Genomic DNA, 20,840 nt, shown 5'->3' with positions numbered 1-20,840 from the left:
AAAGCATTTAAAGGGGTTAAAAGATATTTCCACCCAGAGATCAGTCTTCTTTTGCTACTGCCAATAAATTCATTTATAAGGGCGACTTTAATTCTACCAATGAAATGAATCCATTTTAGCTCAAGATATTCTACCAGCACTTTATAAGGCAAATTGAACTATAGATGAATCTGTGTTATCCCAGAGTGAACTTTTTTGGGAATATCTGCACTACAGACCGCAGTGTAATGTAGAGATAGATACCTGTGCTAGCTTTGGTACTGTTGGGAAAAGGGCTAAATTAGCCAACGGTAATGTGCATACCTATACACATGCACACAACACAGTCCATCTCTGTTACTAGCAGCCTGATTCTATAATATGGCAGAGTTACAAAAAATAATCTTTTGCCACTTGAGAAGGGGATGAAAAAAAAAGATAAGCAAACAACACCCATGCTCATTCTCCCCATTCAGTAGATGAAATGGTCCTTCTCATAGAAGCTTCCTGAGTTTGTGAAAAAAAATTGTGGCATCCCCTTTATAACAAGTGCTATGTACACTGCAGGTATGTCTACATGAAATGCTTTTCTGTACAGTAGACTAATTTACTGTTCAGTAAAGCATCACTGTGTACACATGCAGGTACTTACTGTGCAGTAAAGTAGTCTACTGTGCAGTTAGTCTAAATTAACTGTGTAGTATTTACTGCACAGTAGCACACATGTCGATTATGACTGGAAGCAAATTTGCTCCTGGTCAGCCCCACTGCCAGGGGGCTAGATTTAGGCTTGCACTAGAGGCATAGGGTTCAGAATTTCTCCTGCTCTGGGGCTGGGATGGCTCTTTGTCTGCCCCAGCCTGGCCTTTAAATTTCTGCCATGACCATAGGGTGTGTGCCACCTGCTGCCTGCCTGTGGCCATCAGATCCCAAAGCAGTGGCTCCATGCCAGCCACAGCAGCCTCATGGAGTTCAATGGTGGCCCCTGGGGCCAGCCCCACCATCTGCCTGCCTCCCACACACTGTGCCCCTGTGCTACAGGCATGTGCCCAGGCCTGGCAGCACCTGGATTCTCACCTAGAGCCTCTGAGGGCCATCAAGGGAGCCATGCAGGCATCCTCCTTCTCAATGCCACATACCATGTCATGGGGCCCAAACTGGTCCCAGGGATAGACTGCAGACTTTGTTGCAGTGTCAGGTGATGCTAAGGTTGAGAGCCAGTTAACCCATGGTAGGTGCTCCAATTCCCAAGTTTAGGAGGCCCTGGCAGGCTGCATGCACAGGCACAAGTGGTCAGCATGACAGTGCCACATAAAGGTCAAGGCCCTGTGGGCGCAGCGGGTCTGTGTCACTGACCACAACCACTGATTGGGGTTTCCCCCTAGGATCATGCCCTTAATGAAGCAGCTGGGCCACACCCTCATGCCCCAAGACCCTGGATGGAGATGCAACATGTTCCTCAGCAGGGGCAGCCTGTCGGAACCTGGCATTGATGAGTCTTCTGCAGGGGAGGGCTCCTTTGGGCACCAGGAACATATTCCAGCTGGCTCCCCACCTTCAGCCTCATCCAGAAGCTCTGGGAGCCTGGGCCAGAAGCTGCCATGCTAGTTCCAGGTTCACAACCCCATGCAGAAGGACAGCCCAGGGATGGAACCACCTCCCATGATGAGCTCCAGTTCCTCTCTAGAAGGGGCCACATCCCCTGCATGCTGCTGAACCCCAGGATGCTGCAAGGAGACGCACATCTTCTCTGCCTGAGGGGACAGACTTGGGCTGCCAGGGATACCTATCACACCCATATGGTAAGCCCCACACTGGAAGGATGGATGGGGGGAAATGTGGTGATGTGGTCAATAGGGCCCAGACCAGGTTTCCCACCTGCCCCCAGGCTGCAGACCTGGAGCCAGATATCCTGCATAAGGGGAGGGCCCTCTGTTCCCCTCATCTGCCCTGCCTCCCTCCCTTCCCTAAGTTGCTGAGCTCTCCCTGTCTCCAGGAGTTCCCTTCCACAGAACAGAAGGAGTTGGGAGGCTGAGCAGAACTTTATTGAGCAACCAGCACCCTCTCAGCTAGGCAGCCAAGAACCTTGCACATGTGGAGAAACTCATCAATGGCTGCTGTGATCTCATCCTTGGCTGTGGGGGTACAGGGACTGTGGCGGGCCAGTAGGGGGCACTCCTGCATTGAGCCACCCACCTCACTGAGCCTGACCACCTTCCAGGCTCTGAGTGCCTCCCTGGGGGTGCCTCATGTCTGGCCAACCCCCTTCCCAGAGCACACCCACTAACCTGGGGGTATCACTGCCACCACCTAGGGATGGACTTGATTATGGCTCTGTGAACCCTAAGAAACACAGGCCTAGTAGCCCTCAAGGGTACTTGAGTCACTTCAAGAACTTGGGATGCTTCCCTCAGTCAGAAAAAAACAAGTAGTGGTCTCCCTTAGCCAAACCAAGGGGACCCCAAACATAATATAGATCCACACCCAATAAGTCTCCCACACTAGGTACAAAGGAGAACTTTATTGGTTATAAGGGGAAGGCTTGTAATAGGGTAAAGGGTAGAGCAATATCAGAGAAATCCAATAGAGCAAACTCCCATGGCTGGGTAGCCCTTGATCACGCATCTGAGCTACTGAAAGCTATATATCTAGTTAGATCTCAGGTAGCTTACTTACAAGTATCATCCAGAGGCAGGTGGAGATTCCTTCTGGAGGAAGGCAGTTTTTTGATTATGAGTTTTGAGAGAGAGAGCAAGTTTCAGATGGTTCAGATCTCTCTCGCTGCTGCCTCCTCCTCCTGGGCAGTCCTTAACTTATATAGCCCTTACGACCTCATTTACCAGGTCCAATGGAGGCCAGCACCTGTTAGCTGTCAAGCAACCAATTTGAAATGCATCACTAGTTGCTGGGCAGAATGGCAGTTCCTAGCTCCCCAGGGAGCAAGCCCCTCACCCAGGTCTGTGATGCCAGTCATGTAGGCAGAGGGAGCAGGTTTCCCCACTCCCTCAGGAATGTATCCAGCTAGGGTTACCTAAAGAGATAGGGTAAGGTGTTTATCCTCTGCTGGACCCATCCTAATCAAATCATCACAGAGCAGAGTTTATGGGGAGAAACAGAGGAGGCCTTCTGCCACAGGGACATGTAGTATGGCACTTCCTCCACCATGGCCACCTTAATTGCCTGCCTCTGAACAGGGCCATCTGCTTTGGCCACCGGGACAAGAGGTGCTGACAGTGTGGCTATGCAGTAGAGACCCTCCCCCACGTGCTGTGCAGCTGCAAGCTGCACACCAGAGCCTGGCAGCTCCACCACAATGCTGTCCAGGACTGCCTGGTGGGGGCCATCCCAGCCGCAGTGGGGGAGATCTCCATGAACTGCACCATCCCAGGCTGCAAGAGCCAGATGTGACCCGACATCATCATCATGAGTGAAGAGGCCAAGAAGATTGTGATCATGGATGTAACCATCCCCTTTGAGAACGAGCACCAAGCCTTCACCAACACCCTGGCTTGCAAGTGGGAGAAGTATACCCCTCTGGCTGACATCCTGAGGGGCCGTGGCTACGACGTGATGGTTGACGCACTTACTGTGGGAATGCTCAGAGCCTGGGACTCTAGCAACGAGAGTGTCCTGCATGCCTGCCGTGTCTCCCGCTACTGCACCAACCTGATGCACTGCCTCATGGTGTCCAACACCATCCGCTGGTCCTGTGACATCTATGTTGAACACATCATGGGCCACTGCCAGTACTCCAGCCCCACCAGATGAACCGCTGCTGGACCGGACCCAGAGGGGACCACCTGAACTGCCCCTCTGCACCAGATGGACTTGACTTTGAGAGGATTCTTTAGCAATGGATGACCCTGCTCCACCTGAAGAGGACCCCCACAATGAGACTCTATATGGCCTGAGACACTTTGTTCAAACTACTTGGTCCACCGTTGCGGACCATTGTAATGGGTTTGTGTGTATCTATCTTTTTTCTCTCTCAGGATCATGAATCCCCTCCATCCCCTTCCCCCATCCCTCACCCCTGGGCTTAGTTGGCTAACATTGTATTTGCTGTAACCTAATTGCATTCCCCTCTTCACCCCCCATCCCTCTAATGTTAGTCCCTCGCTCGGGTGATTTGTATTTCCCTACTGACTTTGTCATCTTTTTGGACTCACAATCCTAAACATCTACTAATAAAAGCATAAGTATGCCTCCATGCAGCTACAGACATTACAGGGAAGTGTAGACTTGCCTGGGGCACCATTGAAGATCAGGGTCCTGCACCAGGTTCTCAGGTGTACCTGGGGCACTATGGTGATCAACAGCAGCAGAGCGTAGTGGGTCAGGCATCCCTCAGTGAGGTCAAATGGTTCATCCTGGTGCACTCAGGGCACTTACAGCAGAGACATACTTGGCGTGTAGGCCATGACCAGAGGGGCCCTGCTCCAGACCACCTCTTCAGAGAGGCCCACCAGGGGAAGAGCAGGGGCATCACCAGCTCCATGTTCCAATTGGGCAGGAGCCACTTTCCCCCTGAGCCCAGCTGGTATGGCCTGGTGCCATGGAAGCAGACTGCCTGGCCTGAAGGAGAAGGTGAGGAGTGGATCTGGAGCTGCTGTGCTACCTGCAGCCAGGAGCCAGCTCTGACCCAACCTGGAAAGGGTGTGGGGAAGTCAGGCTTCCTGCAGCAAGCACCAAGGAGACCATCCTCCCCCATGGAGGGAGCAGAGATGCAGGACTTGGCCAGCAGCCATCTGTGACAGGGGTTGCCCAGTCTGTGCGGGCCGGGAGCGATCCGGGCCCTTTTTCGCGCTGTGCGGGCTGTGGCCAGCAGCCCGGGCATGCTGGGTTGGAGAAAGCAGGCGACATGCTAGAATTATGCACGGACGCGTAATTCTAGCATGTCGCGTAATGGTTGATTCAAGATTGTTTACTTACACCGAAGATGGTCGCGGTGTAGGCTGGACAGTTTCCCAGGCAAAGCTCCGCTTAAATCCTCGTTTGAGGACTCCGACAGTACTCAGATCACTCCCATGGAGTTGTCGAGGCTCCGTGGATCCTTTTTGCGTGCAGGGAAGAGGGATACGTCGAGGATTGCGCTCGGCGATGGGGAGAGGCTAGAGGCTGATCAGACCCCTGTTGCCTGCTTGAAATACGCTGGATCCAATAGGCTCTGCAGCCCTTAGAGATCTTCACAAGACATGAAGTCTCCTCCTCCTGGTGTTCGTGGAGTCCTCCAACTTGGGCGGAAACCACTCAAGCCTGTTATACGGCTAGCAAGCCAATCACTAACCGCCACGTGTGAATAATTTAACGCAAGCCAATAATGGGGCTCGAATTAGAATACAAATGGCGGGAACTCCTTGCAACGTGCATTTCTTAGCTGCAAAGGAGAAATGCACACTGCAAAGAAAGCTACAAATTGGTGGGAAAATAACTCAGTGGTGCCAAAGCACACACAAAACAAAAATCACACCCTTGGGTTGTGACACAGTCAACTTACCGTGGTCCCTGGGTACCTGTGCACACATGACTCCCAGTCTGAGGCCAGGCAGCACACAGCCCTGTTGTATAGTGCATGTTATCTCTGAAATGTTGCAAACTCTTACAAACAGCCTCTTTCTCCCGGCTCTGTAAGTCTAGCCACTGCACATGAGGGAGAGGCACCAGCTGCCACTGGGAATGCGCCCTTGTGGTTACTGCCACCCTTGGCCAGGTCCCTCCATATGGTTTACCTTCAACAGAAGCAGATGCAAGACTGGACACTGCTGCTGGACTGGCTGGTCACTGTGGCAGAGGAGCAGCTGATGGACTCATGGGCCTGGCTTTGCGTTCAAGTAGGACAGGGACCAGGAGGACCAGGTGGTCCAGGAGAGTGTCCTGGCCCTTGAGGAGAGGCACGTTGCCCCCCTTGCGAGGAAGTTGGAAGCCCAGAAGCAGCAGGCCACCATGATGGCCAAGCCAGTTGAGGCCACAGAGGAGGACGGACCACCAGATGCTGGATACCATCTTGACTCTGGCAGTCACCTTTGTGCCTCCTGCTGCCCATCCCCTGGCTCTGGCCCCACTTGCTGCATGGCAGCTGCCCACTACCCAGCAAATGCCCTCCACTGCTTGAGCTGTAGTGGCCAGGTCCCCTGCCCTGGCAACCACCCTGGGTTCCCTGGCACCTGGATTCTCCACCTAGACCCCACCTCCCTGCTGCTCACCCAGGCTCCATGTGGCCCCTGCACAGGAGCAGGGGGGCTGGCAGGGGTGCCCCCATGGTGCCCTTCCCCCTCCCACAGACCCGCCTCCACCAGCCCTAGTACTTACCAGCTTGGAGTCAGCTGTAGCTCCCTGCTGCAGCCACCAGGGACTGCCCAAATCATCAAAGTTCACTGAATCTTTTCCAAATTCAGACCTTTAAATTGGTCCCCTGATTAAATTCAAATTCGGAGATTTGGCCAACAAATTGGACTGAATCTCTTTCAAATTGAATCACTGCCTGAAGCTTCACACAGCCCTAGTAGGCAGGGTCCCTGATGAGGAGGGATGGGACAATCACCTCACTCAGATGGAGGTCCAGAACACCTGGTGAAAAGTTCCTTCTCTCCATCAGAGCTGTCAGGGAAGAGTTCCAGAAAATGTGGGCATCATGGTTGCTGCCAGCTTAGCCAGCATTGTTGTTAGTGAAGGTACCCTGGGATCTACTACAGCCTGATGCACAACTGAATGATATGGGCAGTAGGGCTGTGCAAGGCTTTGGATCGCACTTCAGATTTGGGGATGCTTTGCACGTTTTGGTATCCAAAGCAGCATGCCTGGAGCAAAGCGCGAGCTTATTTAAGCTGTCTGAAGCATTTCGGAGCTTCTGAAGTGGCTCAGAGATGGTTCGGATGCTTTGGACACTGAAAGTGAAAGTTAAAAGAGGGAGGGGGAACAGGGGAGAAAGGGAGAATGGGAGGGGTGGGTGGGGGAGCAGGGGGGAAGACTGACATGTGTAGGTGGCCAGTGAGAAAGATTTCTCTCTGGCTGCCTTTCCAATGACAGCACCTGTGGGGGAGGGACCTAGAAACAGCATAAAAGCCTTTGTTTGGGGGCATGCTGGCCTTTTGCATGCCTGTTCCCTCTCAGGAACTGAGTGAGAAAGGTATCCTAGCAGACTCAGGCGTCTCAGCTTAGTTACTTTACTCAGTAGTTGAACTTGCCTGCTCCTTTTTGTTGTTAAAAAGGATTGGGTAGGACTTAGCTTATCTTAGATTAGCTTTTCAATTACTATTACTATTCAATTCATTTCTTTCAATTTATATTTGCTCTTTTTTTTTTTTTTTTTTTGCAAACTTTGAAAAAAAGAAATCTGTGTTTTCCCTGCCAGTTTGATCCATCACTGTGCAGGGAGGCACACAGATTGCACATATGCACACACATACACAATATAAATTGGAAAAATCAGATATTCATAGGAGAAGAAGACAGACACACAGCAAACAAGTTTTACATAACTCTTAACACTGAAGCAAACAATCAAAGAAAAGTCCAGTGTATGCATGCAACAGAGGGAATAAAATACACAACACAAAAGGATTGACATACACACAGAGACCTTTTGCAGCACAGGAAAGATAAATATGAAGTGTGCTGGAAAGGCACGTGCTAGGTCTTCTGTCAGGGGAGGAAGAGGGGGTAGGGGGAGAGCTAGTGCTGCAAGCCCCACCCCCCAAAACACACCTGCGTTCTCTCCCCAAACAACTATGACATCAGTGCTGCCAGTGGAAGCAAGGAGGTGGGAGCAGTGTCTGCACCTGATGTCCCTGCACCTGCAACATCTCCACTCAGCCCAGAAGTAGGCACCAGTAGTGGAATCACTGTCTCCTTCACTGCAATGTCATCTCTCAGTGTGAGCCTCCCACTGCCAGAGGAGGAGCTGGAGCTGGAACCAGGGATGCTGAGCGTGCTAGCTCAAGCAATTCTGGGGACTGAGGGGGAATGAGAGTTTGTGCCCCACACCCCTCAAATTTCCCCTAGACTCAGGTTTCCTCCAGAAAGCAGCACCTCGGAGGAGGCTGAGGTTGTGGAGGCAAGTGGTTCAGCTGAGGCAGCTCCTCCTGATGTTAAGCCTCAGCCTGCTGAGGAGTGGGATAATGCAGGATCCTCAGCCTCACTCCAGAAGCGAGGGAGTAGTGTAGTGTGGGAGCATTTTGAGCTGGTGGAAGATCCCAGGTTTGCCATCTGCCAGCACTGCCGAAGGCACATGAGCCGTGGCAAGGATGTGAGACACTCTTCCACCATGGTGATGCTGCTGCATCTGAGGAGGCAGCACCCCCTTCCCCTTCTTCCTGTTCATCTTGGAGCCAATGTGAGTGTGCTAACAGGGAAGTCCCCTGGTCACTCCAAGGGCCCCTTCCCCACAAAGCAGAGGCAGGCCACCCTGGACCAATGGGGGAAAAGTGGACAGAAAGGGGGGAACATTCCCAAGGTGAGCGAGATCACCCAGAGCATTGGGGAGATGCTTGCTCTGGATAGCCAGCCCTTCTCCCTAGTTGACCGGTGAGGTTCAGGCAGTTGGTAGCACTTCTGGCCCCATTTTACAAAGTGCCCACATGCACCACTTTTAGCATGACAGCAGTACCCTCCCTGTATGAGGCATGCAGGGAATATTTGAAGGAGGAGCTGTGCAAGGCAGGGCCGCAGGTAGCCTTGCAGTTCACCTCCAAAATCTGGAGCAGCTGGGGTGGTGATCATGCCTTCTTTTCCCTCACAGAACACTGGTGTGATCAGTCAGGCTGTTGGTGGGCGCTACTGCAAGCTGAGTTGCTGGATAAGTCCCACATGGCAAGGGAGATCATGGGGGCCATGAACCGTATAGTGCAGGGGTGGCTCATTGGGCAGGCTGATCTCACCTGCGGGTTCATGGTCACTGACAATGGGGCCAATATGATGAAGGCTGTCCATGATGCCTCTATAAAATGCACTTCATCAGCCTCCTAGGTAGTAGGTACAGAAACTCATGGACTCAATATACACAGTGGATATCTGACACCCCAGGCACCTCTGCACTTTTACCTGCACTGCTATATCCCTTCCCCCTCCCCCCTAAACCCCACCCCAGCCTGCCCCTCACCCCCTGACATTTCCACTTCAAATTTCAGTGACTGGCTTTCATGTCTGCATTGAGGGCCAGGCCAGCCTCTGGCTTCTTTACTATTCCTTCCATCCAGGACCAACTGCAGGTACTTCCTCAGCCTGACAAAGGGGCTTTCAACCCTAAATCTTCCAAAGATACATTTTTTTTAAGTACTCTTTTTTTTTTCCCCATAATACACATATAGACATAGAAACACAAGATAAGCCATCACACACCATGAGTAACATCATAGGCCCAAACACGACACAACATCTTTACCTCTTGCTGTCAATTCCTTTATAAAAACAAAGGCTCTGTGACAGTACCGTTTGGGTACCTTTGATGCTAATGCTACTGGTGTTGAGCCAGCTAAGTTATTTTACCTGATGTCACGTAAAGTGGTGGACCAGGTGTGAGGCTGTAGGGGAGGAGGAGGCCTCACTGGGACACACTACTGTGTTGTCCAGAGGTCCCAGCACCAGGAAGGGTGCACCTTAACACACACAGTGTCACCCACCCACATCATGAGTTTTGCCTGTCAGCAGTCAGAGGTGCAGGGCCCCAGAAGACAGACTCCCCCAGCAAGACACGCACACAGCTGGCAGGTTTCGTGATCTGGCAGGGCTGAGCACCCAGGCCTGCAGTAGATTACACCCCCCTGTGCCCCAAGACAGACGCAGTAGCAGTCACCCAAGCACCCACCCACATCATGAGTTTTGCCTGTCAGCAGCTTGAGGTCCAATTCCCCCCAAACCCCTACACCTATCTTCTTGAAACTTGGCATGCTTTGTGGCCTCAGCAGGGACCACCACCCCTGGAGTTTTTGCCCCCCTGTGGTGTAACACATAAATGTGACATGAGTTTTGCTTTCAAGAATTTGGGGTACAGTTTCACCTAAACCCCTGCACCTATCTTCTTGAAGCTTGGCAGGCTTCATGCTCTTATCCAAGGCTACCATCCCTGCACATTTCACCCAAATCATAGACAAAACAACAAAGTCATTGATATTTAATTGATACCGCTTTATACCTTGTGGCTGGATTTCTGAGGTAGCTCTGAAGCTTCTGAGCCTCTTCGGATGGATCGAAGCGGCACACCATTCCAGAGCTCCAGATTGGATCACCAACATATGAAGCAGCCAAATCTGAAGCCAGATTGAATACCTGCCTACTTGCACAGGCCTACTTGACAGCCCCCCAGGGCAGGCAGGTGATGTCCAGGTCCCTGGTGCACTATGGGAAGTCCAGTGTGTGGAACCCCAGCACCACCTCCAGGGACCCATGGACCTAGAGCACGGTGTCCCCCAGTATGTCCTGGAGGGCACCAAAGACCTCCAGGACAGCCTCTCCAGTGGTCATCTTGCCCACCTGAAAGATGTGACTGATGTAGTGCAGGCTGACAGGTGTGGCAAGCTTGAGGAGAGTAATGGCTAACTGGGTCTCCATGGGGAGGGATGGCCACATGGTGGTGGACTGCTGCTCCAGGTGTGGGCACAGCTGGTCAAGGAGCTCCTGGAATGTGCCCTGGGGCATCTGAAAGGAATCCAGCCCCTGCTTATTGCCCCAGGTGCACTGAACAGCATGGAACCACTAGTCCTGGCTGGCAGGGAAGCCCACCGGAGGCAGGGCTGAAGACCCATAAGCTCTTGAATGGCACCCCGGTGATGTTCACATGCATGTCATTTGCATCCCTGCTGGGTCCAGGCCATGACACAGGGTCTGGTCATTATCAGCCCAGGCAGGGGGCCATGGACAAAGTGGTGAGCCTGGTCATATGGCTGCACAGCACAGCAAAGCACAGCAGGGCAGACAGGGTTGAGACTTACCTGGGACAAGCAGTGGTTACTGGAGTAGTGAAGTATGGAGCATTGTGGTAAACAAAGCCCATGGCCTGAGTTGTTGCTGCTGGGGTCTGAGGGTGGAGCACCCACCACATGCTGGGCAGAGGATCTGAAGACAGTGTTGTAGAAGCTGTGTCAGCATCCGGAAGACTGCTCTGGACCAGAATAGCAGGTGGCCAGGGAACACTGCTTGGGGTTGCCTTTTCAAAAGTGCCTCTGGAACCCAGGAAGCTATGGTCAGAACCTCAAGCTCCCTCTGGATGCTGCAGGGGGGCAGAGCGGGGCAGGAGGAGGCCTGAAGTAGGTTACTTCCATAAGCAGTAAATCTGCTACCAAAAGGCTGCATGTGTAGACGTCTGCCCTGAGCTGGCTTATTGTGCAGTAATTTACTGATCAGTAAACCCAAATAGCATTAATTTCACATGTAGACATGCCCTGTATATAAGAAGAGGGGTTTTCCCCCCAGTCAGCAAGAGGAAAAAGGGCCCTCATCTTACAGTCATGCAGAAGGAAGCCACTTTAAATATATTGTCTATCATCAAACTGCTGCAAGAAGCAGCATGTGCTCAGTAATGGAAATCAATTATAAAGTTGATTTAAATGCAGTCAACACTAAGCATGATTATAAAACTCATGGAAAATATGGGGCAAACATACTGATGGGAACCTTTTTTGTGCAGCCTTTAGAAAAAATAGGCAATTGCCCTCTTACTGGGGAACAAGCACCAAACCTGTAGGTAGTGCAGTACCAGCAATGACCTGATGGCAAGCACAGAGGTCAGATAAAGCTCCAACACCCTGTCCTGATGCCAAAAATGTTGATGGGAACCTACTACATTTTTTTTTACAAAATTTTGTTTCCAGGGCCAAATCAGTTCTGTACTAAGTTCCAAATTTTGACTGAACAGAACTCAATCATTCAAGTCTGTGTGGTGCTACCACCAGCAAGTATCTTACCTTCCATATTCATCAGTCTGGGGCTTCAGATAGTCCTAAAACCATGGCAGGCATCCTAACATGCAAGTCCCAAGCTCACAGACCTTGGAGTTCAGATGCCCCCTAATTTTGTTTGCACCTAGTTAAAAGACTCCTTCCGACCCCCCCCCCCCAAAAAAAAAATAAAAAAAATGAAGAAGCAAGCTAGTGGGAAAGCCTTACCACAAAAATAAGCTAATGCAACCCATATCAAGAAGATATAGAGTAGTATCCATTTCACTCAGTCTTCCCCAGTGCTGATTCTTTTTCAAGTCATGGTGAGCTATGACATTACATACATTTTTATTTCCACTTCACTCCCACAGGTGAGCTGCACCTTTATTTCCTATTTCCAATTTTTTCTGTTTCTTCAGCCTTAAATGCCTGGCAAATATCACCAAATGAAGATCCATCCAGAATCCCTCTGTCAGTCCCTCTTTCTCAGCCTGAAATGGACTGGATGTACTTCCAGTCCACTTCCGGGTTCACTGTTGAATCTTCAGATGTTGCCCTGTGGGGTCAGGCCAACTCTCAGGATCTCAATATTGTGCTGTTAGACAGGAGGGTGTGGTACAATTGCACATATACAAACACACAAATCAATTAGGTGCGCACACACACACATACACACACACACACACACACTACCAGCTCTGGCACATACACATCCAAACCAGCCTAGGCACATGCATACCTATCACCAATTCAAGCACATACACTATACACCCCAAAAGTTAGACACAGATCACTAATTTGTATATCATGCACACAATGACATACACACACACACACACACACCAGTTCACACACATAAAACCCACCTAAACATACACACAAGTAAGTTCCTAACTTGGATGGTACAGTGTGTATGTGTGTGCCTGGGGTACCTGGGATACTTGGGGGAAGGTTCCGGTGAGAGGAAGGAGTTAAAGTGTAGGGAGTGAAAATTGCCAGAACCAGGATTAGAACTGGTAGACTAAAGAGAAGCTGGCTGAGAAACTGAAACTTGGGCTTACTTAAGGTAGATTGGGGATGGAAACTAAGACAGACACCTGAGATATTGGGTGGGGGGCAGATAAGTGGTGGCAAGGAGGAGACAGCCAGGAAAGAAACTGAGACAGAAACCTGGTTGCTCAGGGGAAAAGGAAAAGGCAGTGGGGATAAGGCAGTGGCAAAGAAACAGGGGGCTTGGAGGCAGAAAGGAATTCAGGACAGGTGTTGGAGGTGGCAGTGAGCCAGAAGCAGGAGAGGGAGAAATGAGACAGAAGTTAGAGGGGCGAGGAGTAAACATTCGAGCAGGGCCAGACCATAGTAAAGAAAAGCCCAACTTAGGGGTCCAAATAACAGTTTTATTAAACAGACAACAAACTACACAGCCCCATGAAGTTATTGGTTTGCACACACACAAGCACTCACAATGGCAGCAGGAGAAAGAGACTCTTTGGAAGGGCTGGAGTCCAGGTAGGGAAGAGAAGCAGACTCCAAGTCCTTGCTTGAAGAGGGGATAGGGGGTGATAGCTACCTATCCAGGCTGGTCAAAGGAGTCCTTGTCCAATAGGTGTTGTCCAGAGGGGGGGTCGCCGGCAGGGCCTCTAGGTGGATAGGTGGTGTGGTATGGTGCTGGTCCAGATGGGGAGGGTGTCCCACTGGGTCTGTCTTCACTGCCCCTTTTTATAGGAGCAGACCTTGTGTGACCCTAGTGACAGGAGGCATGCCCAGGCAAGGGTCAGCCCCTGGCATACTGAGCATTTGTGCTCCATGCAGGGTTGTGCAGTTTCGGGTGTCTGTAATGGTGGGGTACAATGGTCGAGTTGGTGGTTCTGCAGGGTCTTTTGTCTTTCAAATGTTGGGTTCTTGTCTCTGTTCCTGGGTGAGGTCTATGGTTCCTGGATGAATCAATGTGAGGTGATGGCCCAGTCTTTACAGGCCATTCAGTAGAGGCCTGCTACTATTGTATTTCAATCATTCCCAATCATTCTCATTCATCCGGGAACCAATTTACATAGGAGGGGTCCATGACTTATACAGTTGTGACACAGGGGATGCCCGGGCAGAGGACACAAGATGGAGACTTCACATACAAAATGGAAACTTTACATTACTTTGGTTCACTTACAAACACAGGCCTAAACCATACAATATCCATATGAAACAATAAAAATCAATACGAAAATGATAATAATATAATATACAACAGCAAGAATCAATACAAACCTAATAATAATAAAACAGTGGATATTCAAAACCAAAAAATTGCTACCAAAATAAAAATGATAAAGCTTATCCTGAATCTGAGCTCGCTTATGCTTGTCTATAGGGAATAGAGAGGGAGAGAAAGAAAAGCCAGAAATAATTGGGGAAGGGAAGGGAATGCATAGCTATCATATAAATATATATATATGTATTAAAAAAAAGAAAAACTGGGGGCTTTCCTACACAGATTAAGATTCAGCTGAATTGAATCAGGGACATTGATCTGAATCAATGAATCAAATCACTGTCCCCAATTTGGGCTGAATCTGAATCCAAATTGAACAGGGCGTCTCGCACACCTCTAGTGGAAACACCAAGAAAGTGGTTTTCCTGGTTGCATGGGAAAACCACTTTCTTGGCAGAAGGTAGTACCCTGACTGATGTAGTACATAGTTAGCCTCCCACTTTCATTTCCAGTGGGGAGATCTTGGCTTTATGCCAACTTTATTGATATGGGAGACTTCTCTCTATTTTGCTCCTGCAGCCATACAGCTGAGAGAAAACAAAATTTGGGGGCATCCAAACCTCAAGCCTCTGGGCTTGGGCCTGCATGTAGGATGCTTGCCAAATGATTTGGAAGCATCTGAAGCCCCAAGCATGGGTGAATGATGTTTGCTCGTAGTAGGGCAATATTTGGTTCTTGAATGACTCACAGCTGTGGAATTGATTTGGCTGATTTGACTTAGGACATGAACATTTTTCTTAAAAAAAAAAAAAAAAAAAGATTGGTGCATCTCTGTGGTATGTGAGCTCTCCACACAGCACATATTCACGTATTCTCTGCACTGCAAGGGATCTTTGTAGGGTATTTGGGTTTTTTTCCCTGGGTATCGCATGTCATTCAAACCCAGAGCCTGACTGACCAGATCCACACTTCAGCTGCCAGCAATGTTCTGAGCAGTAGAAGCGCCACTGCTGCAGGCACAGGGGGCCCCCAGAACATCAGGTAAGGCTGCAGGGCCTGGCCAGCAGGCAGCCCCACCACACTGAAGCACCCTTTTGCCCCAGTCAGCCCTAACTGTGTCCACATATGCATTGCGGCACACTAAAGCTGCCACAGGCTATTACCTGAGTTTACAAGTACCAACCTATAGTGGTGTTTATTAATTTACTGTGGTCTAATAGGGCTGCACATGTAGTTGTAGAGACTTTACTGTGCAGCTCATTAGGAAACTATTCAGTAAACATCTTGTGTATACACACCTAGTTTGTACCACAGTGCTGCTTAAAAGTATGTTTAAGGAGTACATGTGTTAAATCTTGGAGCAATTTCAGAAAGGATAACATACATTAATACTGGGTGAACTAAGTTTCTGGTTAATATATGCAAATTGCTACAGCTATCTTTATTTCAAGGTCATTGTTTTCAAATTCTTACTTTCATGTGCTGAGACACAGCAAGGTTTGACAATAAGGGGCTGCAGAGGAAAGAAGTGGAAGGGAAGGTAGAGGCAAGGGGGTTCTCTTACCCCCCACCCCAGATTTATTTTCCCTGTTGTTGCAGTGGGAGGAGGACAAATGCAAACAAAACCTCCAATAATTTGACCCTCTACTTGGAAAAAGTGTATGTGTATATATATATATATATATATATATATATCAAGGTAGGGTCCTCTTATAACCAGGGTTATCTTATATTTCATAGATTCATAGATGTTTAGGTTGGAAGGGAATTTAGCAGATCATTGAATCTGACCCCCTGCTCTGGGCAGGAAAGAGCACTAGGGTCAGATGATCCCAGCCAGGTGCATGTCGAGCCTTCTCTTAAAGACCCCCAAGGTAGGGTAGAGCACTACCTCCCTTGGAAGCCTATTCCCAATTTTGGCAACCCTTATCATAAAGAAGTTCTTCATGATGTCTAGCCTAAATCTGTTCTCTATCAGTTTGTGGCTGTTGTTCCTAGTTACTCCAAGGGGTGCTCTGGTAAGCAGGGCATCTCTTATTCTATGCTCTTCTCCCCTGATGAATTTGTAGGCAACCACAAGGTCACCTCTCAGCCTTCTCTTGCAGAGGCTGAAGATATCCAGGGCCCTCAATCGCTCCTCACAGGGTTTTGCATGCAGGCCCTAACCATACGAGTGGCCCTCATCTAAACCCTCTCGAGGTTATCCACATCCCTCTTGAAGTGTGGCACCCAAAACTGGCTACAGTACTCCAACAGTGGCCTGAAAAATAGGCCTGTGCAAAGCGGCTAGTATTTGCTTCAGAATTGACCAATTCGTGGGACAGATTCGATTTGGTGATTTAGAGATTAAGCTGCTGCAGAATCTGCTGAATCTCTGAATCACACAGGCCCCACTTCCATCTACTCTCAATGGCTGCCCCACCCGCCCCAAATCCCGTCCCTTAAAAAAAAATAAAAAAATCTCTGACTCACTGGCTCCTGCCCGGTGGGGGGAGGGGGGGAAATCCCTGCTGCCCCCTGCTATGTGGCTGGCTCTATCACAAGCCCCCAGAAGCCCCAAGGTAACTACAACAGCTGGTGAATCCAGGTTTTTTTGGGTTGTTTTTAAAGGGCTGGGAGCTGGGGTGTGTGGGGGAGGAGAGAGGGTGGGAGTTTGGGGGCTCATGGAAGAGCCCCCCCATGCAGCAGGATGCAGTGGGGAACAGCAGGGATCACCCCGCTGCCTAGCAGTAACTGGGAGCTGGGGATGGGTGGGGCAGCCATGGGAGGGTGGGAGAGCAGGTGAGGATTGGGGGGTACTCAGAGGGCATGGGGGAGCAGGCAGAGGATGGGGACCAATAAGGGTCTCCCCATGGTCTCCTCCCCCCCTCCTCCAACCTCCCTTCCCCTGCCTGATACTTACCAGCGTGAAGTCCAGGTCCACCTCCCTGCAGAAGCCAGTGGGAACTGACTGAATTGCTGGATCTCTCTGAATCTTTTGTGAATCAAATTGGAGAGATTTGAATCAATTCAGACCTTTTAAATGGTTCCCTGATTCAATTTGGATTCAGAGATTCGGCCACTGAATCAGGCTGAATCTCTTCCATATCAAATCAGCACCTGAAGCTTCATACAGCCCTACTGACCAAAGCCACATAAAGGGGAAGTATCACGTCCTTGGACCTGTTTGTCATGCACCTGCTAATACATGATAAAGTGTGGTTAGCTTCACTGATCACTTCATCACATTGACTACTCATGCTTATCTTGGTGTCAGCAATGACTCCAAGATCCCTTTTTTACTGCTGTGCTGCTGAGAAGGTCCTCCCCCATCCTGTAAGCATGCTGGTGATTCCTTCTTACTAGGTGCAGAGCCTTACATTTGCCTTACTGAACTGCTCCTATTCTGTTCTGCCCATTTTTTCCAACCTGTCCTGATCCATGTGGATTCATTCCCTACCTGGTGTGTTTAATTTACACCATAATTTGTTATCATCTGCAAATTTGGGCTGAGTGCTTTCTACGCCTTCATCCAAGTCACTAATGGAGACATTAAACAGCACTGGTCCAAGGACCGACCCCTGTGGGACTCCACTGCCCACATCTTTCCAGGTCAAAACTGACTTATCCACCACAACTCTATGGGCGCGATTCCTAAGCCAATTTGCCTGTGTAATCATCTATGTCACAGTCTCTCAGTTTATCTATGTGAATATAATGAGATACCATATCGAAGTAGATGACATTCACCTCAATTCCTGCATCTAATCATTTTGTGACCTGATCATAAAAACTAACAAGTTTAGTCAGGCAGGATCTGCCTGCTATGATTCCATGCTGGTTGCCTTTTAGCATTGCTTTCCCTGCTGGACTCCCACAGATGTGATCCTTAATAATTTTTTCAAAGGTTTTTCTGAGGATAGAGGTGAGACTAACTGGTCTATAGTGGGGATGGGGCCTGGCAGGGGTCTCCCCATGGTCCCCTGCCCCCTCCTCCAGCCACCCCTCCCCTGTCCCTACAGAGGGACAGTGGAATTCTGATACACTAAAACTTGCCTGACTTCTGACTCCCCAGGTACCTCTGCACTTTTACCTGCACTGCTACATCCACCTCCCCTCCCATGCCAGCCTGTCCCTCCCCCCCGATGCCTTCATTTCCATTGTCACTGACTGGCTATCTTGCCTGCATTGAATGCCAGGGCAGCCTCTGGCTTCCTTACTATTCCTTCCATCCAGGACGAGCAGACACACAGACCAAAAACAGGTGCTTCCTGATTCTGACAAAGGTTTTTTCAACCCAAAAGCTTGCTAAGATACATTTTTCTAACTATAGAGTTGGCATACTAAAAGACACCATATTGTCTTACCTGTTGCCATTTAAAGTAATGGACTGGGCTGAGGCTGTAGGGCAGGAGGAGACCTCATTGGGGAATGTTACCATGTTGTGTAGAGGCCCCAGCACCAGTAAGGGCACGCCTTAGCACACACACACATACACAGTCACACAGTGAAGGTGCACCTTCACACACACGCACTCAGAGTCAGATAGTGAAGGTGTGCCTTAACAGACAGTCTGGAGAAGAAACTCCTAAAGAAGAGGAAGGTAGGGCTCTGTCACAGTTTGGCTGCCTGAGATGCTGCTGGTGCTACTGTGCTAGTGCTAACTCACTAAGTTATTTTATACCTGTTGCCATTTAAAGTGGTGGACTGCAATGAGGCTGTAGGTGAGGAGGAGTCCTCATTGGGGAATGTTACCATGTTGTGTAGAGGCCCCAGCACCTGTGAGGGCACACCTTAACACACACAGTGTCACTCCCCCATGTCATGAGTTTTGCCTGTCAGCAGCCTGTGTGGGGCCCCAGAAGCCAGAATGCCCTGCACCTATCTCTTTGAAAGCTGGCAGGATTCATGGCTGCAGCAGGGCCTAGCAAGCCTGCAGTTTTCACCCCACAGTGCCCTAACACAGACAATTGTGCAAGCACCCATGTCACAAATTTTGTATCAGCAGCCTGAGGTGCAGGACCAAAGAAGCCAGAGACCCCTGAACCTTTCTCCTTGAAAGATGGCAGGTTTATCGGCCTCAGCAGGGGCCACCATCCCTGCAGTTTTCACCCTCCTGTGCCTTAACACACATAGTGTCACCCATGTCATGATTTTTGCTCGTCGGCAGCTTGATGTGTGTGACAGCTGAAATTATGTCTGTGTGATAAAGGTGCTTGCTGAAGGCCCTATGAAGATTAGACCAAGTGTTTTTCTGTATTTGTTTAGATATTAAGCTATATGTTGTTGCTAAAAACCTAATTAAAGATTAAGATGTAGTGAGGCCTTGTATAAAGTAAGGCCTAGTAATTTTAGCAAAACCTTGAAGTAGTAAGGCTGTGTGGTGTATTTAAAATTACCTCATCAAAGAAATGCAAGGCTTGTACTGCTAATTGGTCAGTCTAAGGACAGTTGAAGCAAAAGAAATCTGAGTGGTTGTACGTTATCAGTATCATTCAGAAGCTATAAATGAGCTGAAATATTTGGAAACCATTCAGGAAGGAAGAGACAGCTCTGTAAAAAGGATTAGTTAGCTGTTGCCTGGATCAGTGGGCCCGTGGAGCTCGAGGAGGCCAAGAACTGCATTCCAGGGTCCTTTCCGGTACCCCTTTGGACAGTGTTATTCGGGGACACCTGACTTCGCTGAACTTTGTGGAAAGAGAAGCTTGCTGTGTATCAGGCATCAGAGGGGACTGCCAATAAGTTGCCAACACTAATTGCTTTTGTCTGTTATTGTCTGTCTTGTTACTACGCGTAGTTGTGTTTTCATTAAGTCAATACATTTTTCTTACCTTTCTACCCCCGACCATACTCTCAATCCTGAACCCTCCACAGGTGTCTGGGACATAAATTGGCATCATGAACAGGATTGAGAGGCTCTGGTCCAGAGAGAAAGGTCAGAATGGAGGGAGTTGCACAGGCCCCATTAGTAGCTTTGCTTAAGGAGGTGATGGGGATGGAGAATCCCGGGTGGGATAAGGACAGGTTGAGACCTGCCTGGAGTGACCTGGGAACTGTACCTGATCATTGGGCTAGGTTGGCTGCTGCTGCCCGGGATAAGCCCGAGAAGGGGTGCCTGTCATGGCTGCTGGCATCATGCCTGAGGTTAGGGGCTGAAGAGAATGCCTAGCTCTGGGAAGAGGTCATCCGGCTGAGTAAGGAGTTAAAAGATGTGAGAAATTCCAACAGTGTGGCGTGCGAGGCCGTGCAAGCTATGCAGAGCTGCTTGGAAACATTAAAACAGAAGAAATGAAAAATTATGGTCCTGTGCGTAGCTGCTCCCCTCCAAAAGAAAGTGCAGTTAGCGTAGGCTGTGAAGTGATCCTCCCACAAGTGTCTGTATAGAGATAAACCAAAAGTTAAGCTCTGGGAAGATCAAAGGGAAGAGATTGATGAAAAGGAGGAGATTTATGATGAGCCTGGTGCTGAAACACCCCTGTATGTTCCTGCCAAGAGGGAGGAACCTAGCCAGGCCTTCCCCGCCCTAAGAGAGAAACTCAGCCAAGTTTTTCCCATGGTGATAACTCATTCAAGGTCACAAGGAGAGAATCCCTGAACAGAGCTGAATTCTTTTACCTGTGCAGAGATTATAAATATTCAAAAGGAGCATGAATTCAAGCCAGGAGAACCAGTAATAGACTGGTTATTTCAAATGTATAGTGAAGGGGAATTTGCAATTTCAGTGAATAGAGCCGAATCAGCCCAAATGCTTCTGTGCCCTGATCTCCAGTTAAATCAGTTTGCAAAAAGTGATGAAAATGTTACTTTGT

The sequence above is a fragment of the Alligator mississippiensis genome, chromosome 12 (genome assembly GCF_030867095.1).
Source record: "Alligator mississippiensis isolate rAllMis1 chromosome 12, rAllMis1, whole genome shotgun sequence".
Lineage (NCBI taxonomy): Eukaryota > Metazoa > Chordata > Crocodylia > Alligatoridae > Alligator > Alligator mississippiensis.
The sequence above is the reverse complement of the archived record's forward strand: the minus strand, read 5'-3'. Positions refer to the sequence as shown.